Source organism: Ruditapes philippinarum, unplaced genomic scaffold (genome assembly GCF_026571515.1).
Source record: "Ruditapes philippinarum isolate M1 unplaced genomic scaffold, ASM2657151v2 ctg5422_1_1_1_1, whole genome shotgun sequence".
Lineage (NCBI taxonomy): Eukaryota > Metazoa > Mollusca > Bivalvia > Venerida > Veneridae > Ruditapes > Ruditapes philippinarum.
Genome location: NW_026854463.1, coordinates 24,753 through 31,922, shown reverse-complemented (window position 1 = coordinate 31,922; position 7,170 = coordinate 24,753).

Below are 7,170 nucleotides of genomic sequence, written 5' to 3'. Positions count from 1 at the left end.
ATGAACTTTCTTAAATATTAAAATTCTATTCCATTCCAAAATTATAAGTATATCGACATCTTAAATATGAAATATTACCAGTATAGATGTCCTAGATTTTTCTCTATGACAGGTTTTCTGGATAGAACCAGAAAATAAATTTCGCCTTTTTCGAGACAATGGTCCTTTAATTTGTGCATATGGTATGGCGATTTTATTTTGTCTCTTAAAATAAACTTTATATCATATATTTATATGAACATCTGCAAATGAGAATCAATCATTGAACTGACAAAAAATACATCTCAATTTACGTCATCTCATATATTGGCAATTTATTATGGACTCGTTTTGCAAAACGGCAACGTTCGAATACTATCTCAATAGACCTCCGTGATTCTCCGTGATTCTCCGTGATTGTCTGTGTTGTACATATTTACAGGCAACTTTTGACTATTATCTCCGTGATTCTCCGTATTGTAAATATATATACAGGAAACGTTTGCTCAGTGATTCTCCGTGTTGTACATACATACAGGCAACGTTTGAATATTTTCTACGTGGATTTCCGTGGATCTTCGTCATTCACGGAGATTCTCCGTGATTCTCTGTGTTTTACATACATACAGGCAACGTTTGAATATTTTCTACGTGGATTTCCGTGGATCTTCGTCATTCACGGTGATTCTCCATGATTCTCTGTGTTGTACATATATACAGGAAACGTTTGAATATTAATTCCGTGAATCTCCGTGATTCTCCGTGATTCTCCGTGATTCTCCGTTATTCTCCGTGTTGTATAATATACAGGCAACGTTTGAATATTATCTCCGATGAAACTGTTATGTACATAGTTGAAGTGGACATTGTGTGGAATTTTCGTTGCCCATTTTTAAGTGCAAAAAAAATGTTCAAACATTACTTCAGCTAAAAAGGAGCCCTTCGATTATGATTTTTATTGATGATTTTAGGTATTCTGAAGAACAAAGTAGGCAGTTTAATACAGAATTAAGAAAGGGGAAAATAGTGATGTTCAGCTTGCATGAGTTATAATTATAATTGGGACATTATCGTGATCAAAGAAAAAAAATCAATCTAACTTGACAGTTCTTATCTCAAAAGTCATCAGAAAGCGTGTCGTTCAGAATGTGTATTGTTTGTTCAGGGCTTCACGTTTTAAGTACAAGTATGAAGTGGTTGATTTCTATTCAATAAGCATCGAGTTATCCCGAATAAGAGACATCGTAGACTGGTTCCCTGGATGGGAACCATAATAGGACAGGGAACCAGATAAGAGACACCCCGACATACTTTTTCGTGCCGTCATGTATATAGTTACACAAGGTAGGGGCAGTCAGGTTTCACTAACAATGCTAAAGCTGCACGCCTCCAGATGAACAAAATATTTCGATAAAATCAAACCTGAGGAAAATGTATTAAGATTTTAGGAAAGTATAAAGATTCAAAATGCTACTAATAATTTACATGTTATGTGCGATTAATGACCCAATTTTCAGTATTTATAACTGTATTTCTACAGCGTTACTAACACAATTAGGGCTATTTCTGCATATTTTGACCTCTTTATAGTAATTTTTTATTTTTTTTTTTATTTTTTTTTATTTTTATTAGCATATAAACATAAACATGTTCATCGCCATACATTCAATTGCGGCGGTTACATACAACATGAGAAGAGCATGAGTATTAATACATCTATATCATGTGTATATTAGTAGTATTATTATATCAACATATATTAACATTAATATATCAATATCATGTGTATATAGTAGTATCATTATATCGACATATATCCTACACAATGTTTATATAAAACATAAACAGTAACGAAAAAAAAACACAAGACCAAAAAAGACCAAAAATAACATGAAAATTGATTTGATACACTGACCTAAATTATCGTGTTGATTGTCGATGGGTGGATACTTTACTGTCATATGCATGATATACGTACATGTTAGTTTGATTTTGCACGTGAATTCAGTGCCATATAATGTTGTCATTTTTTTTCTTGTTATAAAAAGGCCAATGTATGAGATCAATTAGTTTCACGTGGCTACATTGTAAAATACAAATACATGATCATTGAAATATGTAACTAACACATATTTCTAAATAAAGTATATCATCCGGTACGTTTCTTATTTGCTATATAAATAAATTTTGCAAGTTTACACAGAATACTTGTTTGATTTGAAGCTAACAATCCTTTAAATTTTTGTAAAGATGGCCAATTACAATAATATTTTGGAAGGCATTCTTTTCTTTCATCTCTATAAAACGGACAGACCAATACAAAGTGATATTCATCTTCTACTACCTTCATATTACAATACACACATTTTCTATTACAACGTTCTATATTTCGAAATCTACCTTCCTCAATAGCTAATTTATGTGCTGAACAGCGTAATCTTGATAGAGCAATACGATGATTATTATTAACAACACAAGATAAATACTTTTCCTGACATATTTTTGTTTTAATTTTCTTATATGTACTTAGTTTAGGCATATTATCTAACTTACTATAAAAAACTTGATAATATTGATCATATAATCTCTCAACAACTTTATCTATTTGAACTCTAGTGACAGACATATCATTCCATAAATAACTAAAACCTAGTTCGTCAAGCAGATTTTTCACACCCGAAGCCCAAGATCCCAATGTATTAGTATTAACTTGATTGATGAAACATTTATATATCAATGTATCTTGGGAGTTCAAAATTCTATACCAATATTTCAATATTCTCCCTTTACGAACAACATCTAATGGAACTTTACCCAGTTCACCAAGAACAGCTATATTTGTAGTTTGAGACCTTACACATAATAATTGTTTACAAAATTTAATATATACCCTCTCAATATCAAGGGCCTTATGAAATCCCCATATTTCGCATCCATAATTTAATATTGGTAAAATCATTGAATCAAATAGTTTAATCTTCTCGTTAACACCAAGTGGTACAACATCAAATAAGGAGTTCAATGTAAATATGGCACGAAGTGCTTGTTCTGATAAAGCTTTTTGAGCATTATAAAATTTACCATTTCCTGTCAAAACTACACCTAAATAACAAAATTTACTAACAACATTTAACCTTATATCATCATAATATAAATCAACTTGCTCAAACCTATTTCCTAATTTAAAAATCATAGCAACTGTTTTTGTAGTATTTACAGTGACATTCCACTTTAAACAATATGACTTTAATTTATTCAATAATATTTGCAAGCCATTAGACGAATATGAAAACAACACAGTATCATCTGCGAACATGAGCATAAATATTTGCAATTCTTCTAAAGTTATTGTATCAGCCCTATTATCAGCAATATACCTTTCCATGTCATTTATAAACAGTATAAAAAGCAAGGGAGACAATGTTTCGCCTTGCTTAACGCCCATATAACTATCAAAATAATCAGTAACATTACCTCGCACCCTTACACAAATTTTCACAGAGTTATACATAGACTTTAACATAGTAATAAATTTAGAAGAAAAATTATATTGCATTAGTTTATACCAAATACCATTCCTATATACCATATCAAAAGCTTTTTTAAAGTCTACAAATGCACAGTACAATTTTTTACGTTCCTGGTGGATTATTTTATCAATTAATGTCTGCAATACAAAAATACAATCAATTGTGCTTCGTTTTTGTCTAAAACCAAATTGACAATCTGTTAATATGTTATTTTCTTCGGCAAATTTTCGGGCTCTATTATCTAACAAATATGAAAATATTTTTGAAAAGATGCTTGTTAACATTATTCCCCTATAATTGTAATTTACATGGGTTGTAAGTGCCATTGATAATGCGTAAATTGCATTCTTTTGGTTACTTCACAATATTATAATGTTAAATACATTATCAAATTTTCATGAAAATTAGCACGAATCTGGAGGCGTGCTGCTTCAAACATTTTAATACTCTTGAAATTAATACATGTGATGAAAAATGAAAAAAAATGCCACTATTATGGGTACAACGCAGGTACATGTATCTCCATTAACTGCAGTGATGGTGAATAGAGGATCGAACCCTTTTACAAACATTTTTACATCATTTATTTCTAATTTTATAGTTGTTTGTTTGGATAGAATCATCATGTGAGAGGTAATATTTGTAATCCGAATATATGAAACCCAATAAGCATGTGAAATGCTTCCTAAGACGTATCGAACTTGGTCTCCATGTGAACGCTTTTATGTAAAATGTAATTTAAGATGCATAGAATTGGTTGGTAAAACCTGTACCCGTTAAAAGACATTGATAGCATTTATATATCATATAACTTCAAAACATGTGCCTTATCATCAGGTGTTATCGATTAAAAAGTTTCAAAGTTTCAAAGTTTTATTTCATAAAATATCCTGAAGGCCAAAAGCCCATGAGGACAACATTTTAAACAGTGTACAATCATGTTGAAAATTATTACTACATACAATGTACTAACATATTGTTATAATCGTGTATGCTTCTAACTCTCTAAGTAAAAGTATAGTTATAAACATGATCTAATTTTTTAATACTGATTATGACATACTCTATTCGCATTACTTCATCTTACGAAGTGTGCTATTGATTGCACAAATTAATAACACTAGTGACTAGAACTTCATGACCTAATAAGAATATCCATATGCTTCGCAAAGACCAAAAAAAGAAAATTATATCTGACATATCACAATGTCATATATCATTTATATTTTTCATTATGCCTGATGTTTGCTCGAATGCGAATGAGAAAAATATATCACAAACAAATTCCAAAAATTATTTTTTTTCTCAGGAGATAGTGTTACATAAGAAGATGGATATTATTTTTAACACTTAACAATATTCAGAGAAATTTTCAGATAACATACATATAATGACAATGTTACTTCATAATTTAATGTAATATTTTTCAAATATTTGACATTACATGGCAAAGATCAGTCTCTCAAACCTAACACACAAGCACAAAAGCAGTAGTAAAATTGTTTATCTTACATGTAAGGGAAAAGCACATTCTGTCCGCCCGCACCAGCTGTTATATTTACACGTTTGTCTTAACAACTCGTGTAAATATCACATCCAGCGCTACCGCACACAACCCGCCCCAATCCAACAAATAAGACATACAAATATCTTTATGTATTATTATAACAAGCACAGTATAAAACATCTACATTCATATAACGCCTGTTTCGGGCAAGTTTCATAAATGCTAAAAGAAAAAAATTAAAAAATATTACTAATTGAAATAACTAGTTGACAATAAGTATGCATACTGATATTTGCTCTATAGAACATATTTAACTAACAAACATTTTTGTATGTCCATTACTTAAATATATAATGTACACATCACTTGTATATAGTAAGACGGACAAATATCCTTTATTAGGTCAATGCATCAACATTTATATAATGCCTGTTATGAGCGAGTTTCATATATTCTAATTGTAATATAAAATTGTCATAACAAGTATACATACATATATATATTTTTTTTATGTTCCATAAAACATATCTGATTAAACTTATTTTTCTTTATTTAATATTATACACACTACTATAGAGTAAACGTTCAACATTTGTTTTACTTATCATTGTAGATTTATAATTCTAAATTACCCTATATCAATCTGTTACTGTCTATATACATGCAACGCTATCAAAGACTATAATTTTCTTAGCATTGTATATTAGCTTACATTATTACTATATAAATTAGCAGAACGAATCATAAATGCCTTGTAATTATACACACTTAACTTTGTCAATAAAACTTCATTATCAGATGTAATTAGTTGAATAAATTTACACATATTGGGTCTATATCTATAAAAGCTAGGAATATAAATGTTTCTTATATCTGTATATGCTTGGCACTGTAACACAAAATGAAATTCATCTTCTAACACTTGGCATATACTACATTTTCGCTGCTCTAAAGGAATCGCAGTGGGCTTTGCCCATCTGCCGCTTTCAATACTTAGTCTATGAGATGACATACGCAATCTTGATAAGCTAAATCGAAACTTTTGTATGTTGCATAAATTAAGATAGGGCTGTAACCTTAAGCTAGCTATGTTTCTATAAAAAGTGCTCTAGTTGAGCTGTTAAGTCTACTATTCCAGTTTTGTATGAAATTATCAGACAATCTTTGCTCAAAATAGTGCAAAAATATTACCTTATCACCTACATCTTGAAAAAGCCACACATCATAAAAACCAAGTGTACATAAAAGATCCCTCAATAATGAACACCAACTTTTCTTGTTAGGATACCTTTCACAGTCATTTAATAAAGTAATATAGATTTTCTTGTTAAACTTATTATCTTTTGTCTGTAATAACTTAACCCAGTATTTAACAATCTTTAAATATCTCAAGGTTTGAAAATTTATACGCCCAAGTTCACCATAAACAAAATCATTTTGTGTACATCTTTTAACACCAAGAAGTTGCTTGCAAAACTGCAAATGGACTCTTTCAATTGCACAACCTTTTGTGAATCCCCACACTTCACTACCATAATTTAAAATAGGTGTAATCAGTTTATCAAAAAGTTCAAGCTTGTGTTTCACTGTAATATTAGTGAATTTATAGAGGTATTTATTCATCTTAAATATAGCTTTTGAAGCTTGACCAGCTAAAGTATTTAATGCATCAGAAAAAGAACCACCAGTAGAGAAAACAATTCCTAAATAATTAAACTTATTTACAATTTCAATAGAGTTGCCACTGTAATAAAAATTTATGTTTACTGGTAAACGACCACCTTTTCTAAATATCATTACTTTTGTTTTATCAGTGTTCACAACAAGTTTCCACCTTTCACAATATTCATACAATGTATCCAAATTATTTTGCAACTCAGTTGCTGAATTAGCAAAAATGATGATATCATCTGCATACAAAATCAAAAATATTTTGAAAGTGTCAATATCAATACCATTTACTCCTTTTACATAAAATTCTGATTCCAAATCATTAAGAAACATTGAAAATAAAAAAGGTGATAGGGACTCGCCTTGCCTTACTCCAAGAGTGCATTGATAGATATCACTAAATTTATTTAAATATTTTACTCTAGATTTAACAGATGAATACATAGATTTAACTATATCAAGAATTTTCCCCCGCATACCTAA